Genomic DNA, 11,634 nt, shown 5'->3' on the forward strand with positions numbered 1-11,634 from the left:
GGCAGTGGGCTAGTTGGTTATTGGTTAACCATATCGATGATTTTTGCGCAAACATTACAAAAGTGACTGGGGACAGAGAAGGACCACACACACGGCACATATGAGCGCAAACTAACAACTGTTTATTAGAACTATGCAATGAAATATATACGGTGACCCACGCATGCGCAACACTGCCCTAGCTACGACGCCCCCTGCTCTCCTTTATCATCTTGATTTCCATATCGGTGAGCGCAATAGAAGGCGCGCTAATACACTTGCCCTCTGCTGCCGTTCTGATAATCAAGGCTTCGACGACCTCTCTTTGGTGCGCTTGCTCGACGTGTGCAAAATGTCCGTTTCTTCAAACAAAGGATGACACGTGCACCTGCTGCAGTGTGTCGCCAGATGCCCCGGAGCTTGCAGGAGGCCACAATTGTGTCTATGTTCCTTCAGCCTTTCGTTGACACACCTTCCCGTCTGCCCCACGTAATGAGCACCGCAGGACAGTGGAATATTGTACGCCACGTTTTTCGCGCACCCGACGAACCTATTTGCATGTTTGGTCAAACACACTGCTTCCTTGTCCCTGTCAGAGTCGCCGTTCACTTTTGCGCATAGTCCGATGAGCTTTCTCGGCGCAGTGAAGAACGTCCTCACGCCGTACATTGCCGCAACCTTCTTGATTCGGTGTGCCACCGTGTGCATGTACGCCATTGTTATAAAAGGAGGCCTTTTGCCATCTTATAGAAGTTGCTCCTTTGTATGCCTTAGCACAAATGACGACATTATCGATGACACTAAATGACGTGGATAGCCACTCGTTTCAAGGCGCTTCACTTGCATGCCAACCCCTTCTTCGATGGAGTGCTCACATGACTTTTTAATCGCTTCCAAAAGGCATGCTGTGGCTATGCTTCTTTTTACAATCTTTGAGTGTCCGGAATCGTACGGCAAAATTTGTTTTTCACCTCTCGTCTTGTACATCCAGCACGTGTGCTTGCCTTCCATGGTGATGCTCAAATCGAGATACTGTAAGCGTCCGTGCTCCGGAACCTCTGACGTGAACCGAAGCCCTTCATGTTCTCTTTCAAATAAGCACAGCACTTCGTCTCTTGTCTTCTCAGACATCAGCCCATAGGGAAGGCAAACTAGAAAATCATCGACGTACCTCACACACTTCACCACACCCACTTCCTGTAAACAGGCCTGCAGTTTTCTGTTTCCTTTTGCCATGAACAAGTCACAAAGCACTGGAGCAATTCTTGAACCTATGCAAATTCCGTCTTGTTGTAGAAGCATCTTCCCACCAAACACGACGAACAGTGATTGGAGGTACCTCCGAAGTAGGTCGATAAAGTTTCTCATGGACGTGCCACACTCGTTTTGAAATTTTGTCACGCCGAATCCTTCGATTGCTTCCTCGACAGCCTCGACAGCCGCTTTTTGTGGTATGCTGTAAAACATGTCGGTAACATCCACTGAGAATGTACATATCGGGTCGCACCCTTTCAGAAATAGCACAACTTCTTCTGAGTTGCGAATTATGAACGGGTCTTGCACATCGAGTTTTACCAGGTGTTCTTGAAGGTACACCGCGAGTGCCTTCTGCCATGTGCCCTTGTCCTCAACAATCACCCTGAAAGGTGAACCAGTCTTGTGGGTTTTTGCCGTAAAGGAAAGGCTTAGCGTGGACGCCTTGCTCGCCCTTACTTCCTTCGCTGTTTTCTGTAGACCTGCTTCCTCACACAACTTTGCAGTCATGTTTTTTTCTTTTGACAGCTTCTTTTCGGTGATGTCATGGATAATTTTGAAGTTCTTTCGCATGGCTTCTTCAGCTCTGGAATCGTAATCATCTTGATTCATGACCACGAACTCCCCTGATTTGTCTGCCGCCAGCAATTTGTGTTTGTTTGACTTCAACCATTCAATGGTTCGTTTTGGATTTTGCTGCCTACGGTTGCCTTTCAGTTTTTCGAGCGCCGCCTTTGCACATTCCATTGCGTCGCCCACATATTTTTCGTTGATATCCTCTGGAGTTCGTGGTCATGAATCAAGATGATTACGATTCCAGAGCTGAGGAAGCCATGCGAAAGAACTTCAAAATTATCCATGACATCACCGAAAAGAAGCTGTCAAAAGCAAAAAGCATGACTGCAAAGTTGTGTGAGGAAGCAGGTCTACAGAAAACAGCGCAGGAAGTAAGGGCGAGCAAGGCGTCCACGCTAAGCCCTTTCTTTACGGCAAAAACCCACAAGACTGGTTCACCTTTCAGGGTGATTGTTGAGGACAACGGCACATGGCAGAAGGCACTCGCGGTGTACCTTCAAGAACACCTGGTAAAACTCGATGTGCAAGACCCGTTCATAATTCGCAACTCAGAAGAAGTTGTGCTATTTCTGAAAGGGTGCGACCCGATATGTACATTCTCAGTGGATGTTACCGACATGTTTTACAGCATGCCACAAAAAGTGGCTGTCGAGGCTGTCGAGGAAGCAATCGAAGGATTCAGCGTGACAAAATTTCAAAACGAGTGTGGCACGTCCATGAGAAACTTTATCGACCTACTTCGGAGGTACCTCCAATCACTGTTCGTCGTGTTTGGTGGGAAGATGCTTCTACAACAAGACGGAATTTGCATAGGTTCAAGAATTGCTCCAGTGCTTTGTGACTTGTTCATTGCAAAAGGAAACAGAAAACTGCAGGCCTGTTTACAGGAAGTGGGTGTGGTGAAGTGTGTGAGGTACGTCGATGATTTTCTAGTTTGCCTTCCCTATGGGCTGATGTCTGAGAAGACAAGGGACGAAGCGCTGCGCTTATTTGAAAGAGAACATGAAGGGCTTCGGTTCACGTCAGAGGTTCCGGAGCACGGACGCTTACAGTATCTCGATTTGAGCATCACCATGGAAGGCAAGCACACGTGCTGGATGTACAAGACGAGAGGTGAAAAACAAATTTTGCCGTACGATTCCGGACACTCAAAGATTGTAAAAAGAAGCATAGCCACAGCATGCCTTTTGGAAGCGATTAAAAAGTCATGTGAGCACTCCATCGAAGAAGGGGTTGGCATGCAAGTGAAGCGCCTTGAAACGAGTGGCTATCCACGTCATTTAGTGTCATCGATAATGTCGTCATTTGTGCTAAGGCATACAAAGGAGCAACTTCTATAAGATGGCAAAAGGCCTCCTTTTATAACAATGGCGTACATGCACACGGTGGCACACCGAATCAAGAAGGTTGCGGCAATGTACGGCGTGAGGACGTTCTTCACTGCGCCGAGAAAGCTCATCGGACTATGCGCAAAAGTGAACGGCGACTCTGACAGGGACAAGGAAGCAGTGTGTTTGACCAAACATGCAAATAGGTTCGTCGGGTGCGCGAAAAACGTGGTGTACAAAATTCCACTGTCCTGCGGTGCTCATTACGTGGGGCAGACGGGAAGGTGTGTCAACGAAAGGCTGAAGGAACATAGACACAATTGTGGCCTCCTGCAAGCTCCGGGGCATCTGGCGACACACTGCAGCAGGTGCACGTGTCATCCTTTGTTTGAAGAAACGGACATTTTGCACACGTCGAGCAAGCGCACCAAAAGAGAGGTCGTCGAAGCCTTCATTATCAGAACGGCAGCAGAGGGCAAGTGTATTAGCGCGCCTTCTATTGCGCTCACCGATATGGAAATCAAGATGATAAAGGAGAGCAGGGGGCGTCGTAGCTAGGGCAGCGTTGCGCATGCGTGGGTCACCGTATATATTTCATTCCATAGTTCTAATAAACAGTTGTTAGTTTGCGCTTATATGTGCCGTGTGTGTGGTCCTTCTCTGTCCCCAGTCACTTTTTGTGAAGTTTGCGCAAAAATCATCGATAAGGTAAAAAATGGGCGTCTGTATGGATTCTAATGGCACCTCGTTGGGCGAGCGCCTCTGAAACCATGTCAAGAAATACAGCGCACATAATCTGTGGCTCTACCAGAAGTATGAGCATTAATTTTCAAGCAGCTAGGTTGTGTCATTTCCAATGACAATTTTCTTGAGAACAAATAACTGATCGGCACCCAGAACGAGTACCCTGAATTAAAAAGAATATATATATATACGTCAGTGAGTGGCGCCTCAGGTCATGGCATCATTACGTCTCTGCCGTCATTCCTTAAGAAACAGCATTATTACGCATTTTACTACACGTGCTGGCATTCCGTTCCGATAGTACGGCCACTATTACAACTGACATTCCACTTTATTATTCACAGCCGCTGTTGCTTGACACCCACTTTAAATATCACAACTGGGATCGAATAATTCGCTTCCTTACTATGTCTAGAGAAGGAAGGATGCAAATGAATTTACTGTTGAACAATGCATATATTTTTCATGGAAGTTAATACGAACAGAAGAGTCCCATTGTTACTGCTTCTGGGCTGATGTGGCGCAGTCTGTTGTATACACAGTTTCGTTTTTACCAGGAACGTATCGGTTATATGCTTCTTGACATTCCTTCGATGGAGTACTAGAAGGATTGGGTGTTCCAAGATAGTAGTAAATTGTCTCTGTGAATTAAAATAAATACATATATTTTATTCAAACTGAAGGTTCTAGAAGAAAATTTTATCAGTAATACATACTCCATACAAATAGCTGCTCTAGCACCTGCATTACAGTTACAGTCAGTGCGAGCCCATCCTTTCAACGCAAGTTAAAAGGAAATAACTGTGAGGCGTTCACAGTGCTCCACTGAATAAGCTGAGGAGGTTTCTATGAATTAGTTAACTGGACAAAACACCGTACGAGAACAAAATGACGAGGAACCACGGTAAGCTGGATGCTAACTTGTTCTTCCTCCCGGTATGTTTCGCGTTGCTCTCGTACCAGTTAACTGTGAACGAAACTTCAGATATACAAGTACTGGGTCCTATAGAAAATCCGCTAAAAAACAGGCACAACATATTACGGATATATTGGAAACGTACGGTTATTGATTACCTATTTATCAATACACACCAAACTGTTTCTGCATTAAAATTGTGGCACGTTAGATTTCCTTCCACATTGGAAGTTTTCCTCGCTTTCGAGATCATTTCGAAGTTATTTGTAAGATAGTGTACGGAGGCTGTGCAACAACAGTATTGCCTGTATAATTGTATGTGCAATGAAGCTGTTGACAAACGCCACCGCGACAGTTAACGCTGGATAAGCGCCATAATGACTACCGCGCAACAATCTTATTTATTGTTGCTTTCTAATAAACAAGGTGATGAACGCTTCGTGGTTACTGCAATATACTGCGATTGGTTTAGCGACCGCCTTGGACACGCTTGTATTCAAGACCAAACACAGGCTCAATTAGCACCACTTGCCAGGTTGCTTTGGATCGCTGCAGCCTAAAGTAACTTCTTTCACCTGTGATTGAAATCTCGCCGTTGCTACGTATTTGCCGCGCACCAAAAAACCTTGACAACCAAAAAACCACTTGCGTATCAACTAGCAGAGGCTCGACAGCCATCACTACAATCTTCGACGACGCAACATGCAATGCCCACCCAGAGAATTTGCACACTGATACGCCGACGAGGACTCAGCGAAGAAACATCTTCGGCGATACTTAAGGCCATACAAAATGATTCGACGTCTCGGCGCCCTGGACTACATGGTCGTACGGGGCGGCATTACGAGCTTTCAGCGGCGCCGCAGACGACCTCAAGTCGTCCATTGTCCCGTGCCTTAAGCCGTTTCATACGCGTTTGCGAACCTGAAAACTCTTCTTTTTGCAGTAAAATTGCTCTTTCTTTGTGTATGCATACTTTTTTTCCTTTCCATGCTCTATAATAAGCATCAGGACGATGCTTTTTTCAGAGGACGCGTGGCAATTTCACGCGCTCTTCTTCTTTTTTTTGATGTAACTGGTCCGTTACTCGTGCAACCACTGCCTTGCACAAGTTGTACCGAATATCTGGGAGCAGCCAGACTACTTGAGAATCTAATGGCATAGTTGGAGCTCGCAACGCCAAAAGTAGAGTTGGTTCTGAAACTAACACGGTCATAAGCGATTAAGCTGGGCTCTTCGATGCCACATGTATAAACAACGACGCACCATACTGCAGATGAAATTGCCGATGGCCGACGCTTTGCTCACCGCAAATGAGTGTATTGCTTGTACTTTGACTTTTGATTCCTGGCCACAACTTCACCCGAATAAGAGTTTCGTTTTTAATAGCTCCAGTGCCGTCTTCTTCGCGGTCACGCCGACTTGATTATATGCACATATGTACCAGCTGGATATTTGTTACGCGATGATTTCAAAAAAAATATATTTGGCTGTTGTGAGACGTACCAAAAACAGATTTGACGAGGCTTATGCTAAGCAGTTTGTATCTATTTTGCCTGTTTTCAGCCGCGAGGACCAATGTAAATTCTTCGCACACTTCCTTTCCACCTTCATCAGCTTCACCACTAATTCAAATTCATGTTTTATCGGCGTCCATTCTTGAGCCCACATTAGCAAGGTAAGAAAATGGCAAATAGTCTTGTAACAGTTAGACGAGTTGTATTTATTTTCACATACCACTGAATTTGATAAGCACCAATCGCGCAGTAAACGCAACCGCATGTGCCTGAGCAAAATATTATAAGGCGGGTAATTGTGCCGACCTGATTCATAACTGGTTTCGTAGTTGGCCTAAGGGACGATAGTCTGATACATATGGTATGATTATGCATTTAAAACATGTCTGGATCATGCTGCCTTCATTGATGCTGACGAGTCGTCCATGTTTTAAATGTCCTAGCGATCGGCGCACCATTCCTCCAAGTCACCTCGAATAGGCGAATGCTTTGGTTTTCTCTTGTAATGAGTGAACGGAACGTGTTTCGCCTCGGACACCACAATAGCTCTTCCTATAAGCAACCTAGTACCTGAATTATTGCAAAGCTCCAAGGTCGTCTGTTCCGAGAGGCGCATGCTATGTGACATCTACCGCAGAGCTTCACATTTCTCAGCTACGTTTACGTAGGCTGTATTAAAACCACAGAAAGAACTACGAAAAAAGTCCCGAGGTGCACGCAGCAAGGTGCGCGAAAGAAGTGAAAGCCGTGCTTTAGATGCTGCGTAACATCTGGCTGACCTACGTATGCAGTGAGCGTAACCTCCTGGAACGTGTCGAAGAAAGAAGAGCGAATGAAAGTGGCACAGACTGTGACCGCACTGCAAACGAAACTAGACTAATTGGGCGTTTTAAAGGCCAACTCCGGTGATTTTTCGAGGTCGATGGATCTCAATGAAATTCGCTGGGTACCTTCCTTTGAAAGTTTCGTCATCTATGCCAAATTACAGGCTTGAGACACGCGCAGATTGTTTGCAAATGAATTTTAAAGATTGTCTGCAAACGCCCTCCCGGTTTCCCACAATTATTGGCAACATTGCGTCTGTGACGTCAATATTGTTAAGGCGACGGAAGTGACGCAGCCGAGGGCACCGCTAACTGTCAGTATCAGACGCGGCACTGTCGGTCGCAGACATTACAGCTGATGCGCGGCGTCCTCACCTCTCCACTGTGCGCCTGCTCGTCCCGGCTGTCACAGTTTTTATACTCCGCGCCGGCGTGACCGGCATACCTTGCACGACTTCCGGTTCGTAACAACTACTACGTCATACAGAGACAGTACACTCGGTTGCGTTTCGGTTTCGGTATTGCGCCTTTTTGCTTATTAAAAATTATTTTTCGAATTTGCTGAGCATTTCTGCTATCGGGCGCGTGACTAGAGTGTCTCAGGAACATAAAAGCACCATTACCCTAACATGGTGAAAAAATCGCCGGAGTTGGCCTTTAAGGGCTACAATCCTCATAAATGCTACCTGCACGTGGACAGTACTTCCTTAGGGTGTATGAGGTGGGTGTAATAAGCTTTTCTCTCTTGAATTTTACTTCATTACAAAATTATGTGGGTGAAAGGAGTTAAATTCACTATATGACGCCGTTCCTCAAATAATCGAGTTCAAGAAAAACCTCCCGCCTCACGTCCCTGGTATGTTTTCTGTATTTTTTTGCGAAGCTTTCTATAATTACTTCAGTGCTGGCGGGCATGCATGCAGCTATTCGGGAGCGGGAAGAGGGGGAAGGGGTAAGAGAAATAAAGAAACTAGGAGGAAAACTGGAGAAGTGGCGAAAGCCGGGCTAGTTGGTGCATAACTTAAAAACTTGAAAAACAGCGCAAAGGACGAAGAAAAGTGACACAAAAACGGGCGCCCGTCCTTGTGTCACTTCCTTCGTCCTGTCCTTGCGCTGTTTTTCAAGTTTTGCGAGGAAAAGCCTGCGAACCCAGCGAAAACATTGTGAAAGAAGGAAACGCGAGGGGAGAGTCTTGAAGTTTCGAGTTGTCCGCGGTGGCGTGTCGCCGAAGCGAAGCCATCGTGATATTCGCCATGTCGTACCTTGGCCTTCTGAACGCCACTTCTCAACTGCTCAGCTGTATCGGCCGTGTGTGCGCGTTTTGTACCTGCAGCCTCACTGTGTTCTAGCCGCTGTATGTGAAATGCGTGGTTTGACGAGAGTGCAGCATGCCGCACTGCCAGTGCGATAAGTCAATGTCGCGAGGGCCCGTCGACTCAAGCGAGCGTGTCGCTGTGGCAACCTGCGTGCTCGGCACAGTCAGAGACAAAGACGGTAAGTAGTACTTATGTTCTCTCACTTTGCGCGTCTTATCATGGCTCAGGAACCTGCAGGTGTCGTTCAGCACATTTCGTCGCTTGAAAAGGGCAGTGAAAAGCAAATATAAAAAAGTAATTAAGCTCACATAGCGGCGATGTGTGATGCGTCGTTTGAAATTCCTGTGAATGTAGCTGGTGTTTCGCACGACCAGTCAATCGACGCACAAGGGCGCGCTGGAAAAATCGTTTGCACGATATAATTTTCTTGCCTGCGAAAGCATGAATAAAGCAGAATGCTTTCACGGAATATGCACTAGAGCAAAAAGAAGGACGCGGTTATCACGTTACCATGTGATGAAATTTGCGGAAAGGCCAACTTAGTTTTGTATTTATTCTGTTCTCAAACTTCATTTGTTTCTCTTGATCCTTCGTCTCTGTGTCGATTTGTGCGCATTGACATGTGACATATCCGTGCACTCTCGTTTTGCAGCATCTAGCTTGGATGCAGTGAACTACCCTGAACATGCTTCTGCCGCCATGCAACTGTGAGAACCCACCGAAGCACAGATTATTAGCAAGTAAGAAGACTTTTCGACAAAAATTTGGATTGTGCAGTCTGCCCGTCTCCTGACATTCCGTAATAAGGTACACATCCACTGTACCTTGATACATATGTACCAAGGTACAGTAAAATAGAATATCTAAGTACATAAATATTATTACCTGGATTCATTTAGCTAGAAATAAGAAATCATGTCAAAGCGATAATATGAATGTGATATTATGTGACAGACATCTGTTAATGAAAACTAACAGACAGCAATGCCAAGGAAAGTATAGGGAGTGTTATTTGTGGTAATTAGAATATAAATGTGAAGAAAGTAAAGTGGACGAAAAGATTACCTGCCGCCGGCAGGGACCGAACCTGCGACCTTCGAATAACGGCGTCCGATGCTCTACCACTGAGCTACGGCGGCGGTCATCTCCCCGTCCACTTTATAGAGTATATATGTGGGTTGAAACTTAGGAGTGTCAGTCAGCGCCAGTCGCCGCCATGGCGGCGAGTGTGGAACACTCTTTTTTCTACCTTTTTGGCGTCACGTGCTACGTGACGCCAAAAAGGCTACGTGACGTTAAAAATCACAACTCAGAGAAATCAATAGGACAGGACGACGCGCTACTAGCAACTGAAGCTTGTGGAAACCACAAAAATATATAAATACACAGTACGAAAACATTAGAAGATTAAATAATCACACATTCACGGAAACATCACGATTATGAACAAAAAAGCGAAATATGTGTTAAAGTTCAGTTGTTACTGGTGCGTCGTCCTGTCCCCTTCGTTTCTAGGTGTTGTGGCTTTGTTTTTGCGTTTTTTAACTATCAACCTAAGTCCTGACTGTTTTATAGCCTCTATACATGTGTGCTCCATTTTATTCAACCTCATGGCATATGAAGTCCTAGTATTCAATGTGCAAATCCACCAGTCACTATATATAGGAAAATAATATTCATTCCATGTGCTTCCAAATTTCCAAGTTGACTTCGCAGCCATGGCACTTGGATTGATTTTAAGTGGGGTAAATATGCATAAGTTATAAAATGAGGAATTAAACATGCACGACTTTTGAGTTGCTGATGGCAGTAGCTGGCATGAAAACATTGAAACATAGCTGTACTAATTATGCATAATAGAAGTACTGGTGCATTGCAGTCACGTGATTATGCCGACAAGTTCCCAAACACACTTCCACAAATTTACCATGGTTTTCAGATATCTGTGAATAAATATGTACAGCAATATATGCAGACATCCTTGTCATATTGTGCGCATTGCTGAATGCTTTAAGGAATCTTGGTTAGCGGACCTACAGTGAACACCACAGGTCTATTTCGGACTTTTCTGCAGGAAATTGAACTGCACAATCATGTGTGACATATTTCGGTGCCATATGGCAAACATATGCAACAAAAACCGTACAACCTGCCTGTCTTCACGGTTCCATATTTCTCAAAAGTCATGCCAGCCTTTTGTGCTAATTTAGTTGCCTTCATGTGTAGGCTGACACCAAGTTCCTCGGGTATCCCATTCATTTGGATTGTAGTTACATACTGGGGAAGTGCACATGTGAGTGCACAATATGAGAAGGTCTTACACTCTACTTTCGCGTTGTTTTACTGCTGTGAATTATGTACAGCGCTCAGGTTCTACTGCATATGTTGTTCCACGTGTTCAGTATTCGGAGTAGGTTGTGTGCGCCACGATGGAAATATATTTATCCATACATTACATGAGACTGCTACTGCTTTGATTCCCATAAAATATTGCAACCACTGGTTCTTGTATTATGCGAAGTACGACTACTTGTCGTGCATGGAAATGAAAGGAATGAACTTGCACATTCAAAACTAATTGCTAAAACACTGTCTGCTCAATATAACTGCTTGTGTTTCATTACCAGACAAGTTGAACAGATGATTCACGCATTATGACACATTGTAGAGGAGTGATGGGCAACAGAAAGTTAGGCAGAAATCACAGTGTTCTAACGTACGTAGATTCGGTGATCGTTCATCAATAGCAGCATAATTGAATGTGCCTGTTGTATAAATAAAGTTTAACATAATGAGGAGGTGGATGAAAGAGTGCATGTGTGATAGCGTTATTCGAGTTTATTGCATATTTTCTACAGTCCTCATGTTTCTGTGTTATGAGTGTGAACTTCGTAATTGCGAACAAGCCAAACTGTGTGCTGCTGTGAAAATACCATACTAGTAATTCAAAAGAACCATTATTTCCGAATAACCGCCGCTTCCTTGAGGAAGACGGTAATGCATATTTCGTAATTCGTCATACATCATCTGCGCAAGAGGAGGGCCAAGTACACATGGGCGTTCACAAGAAAGAAGTGCAAGCACATTAACTTCTTTATTTTGCAAGAGACCTGTCGCTGGTAAATTTGGCGAGTTTGTACTTGAGCTTGGTGCACGCGTTAGGTGTTCGCTTTAACGTGG

At 44.9% G+C, this 11,634-nt stretch overlaps 1 protein-coding gene and 1 non-coding gene across 2 annotated transcripts in view; both read right to left on the reverse strand.

Annotated features, from left to right (window-relative positions):
• LOC119373875 (uncharacterized) overlaps window positions 1-11,634 on the reverse strand; it is a 229,561-nt gene that overhangs the window by 46,103 nt on the left and 171,824 nt on the right. The gene's annotated exons all lie outside the window — the stretch shown is intronic.
• Window positions 9,521-9,593, reverse strand: Trnar-ccg (transfer RNA arginine (anticodon CCG)). The gene has a single exon. It is a non-coding gene; the product is annotated as a tRNA-Arg (tRNA).

This window comes from Rhipicephalus sanguineus, chromosome 11, assembly GCF_013339695.2.
Source record: "Rhipicephalus sanguineus isolate Rsan-2018 chromosome 11, BIME_Rsan_1.4, whole genome shotgun sequence".
NCBI lineage: Eukaryota > Metazoa > Arthropoda > Arachnida > Ixodida > Ixodidae > Rhipicephalus > Rhipicephalus sanguineus.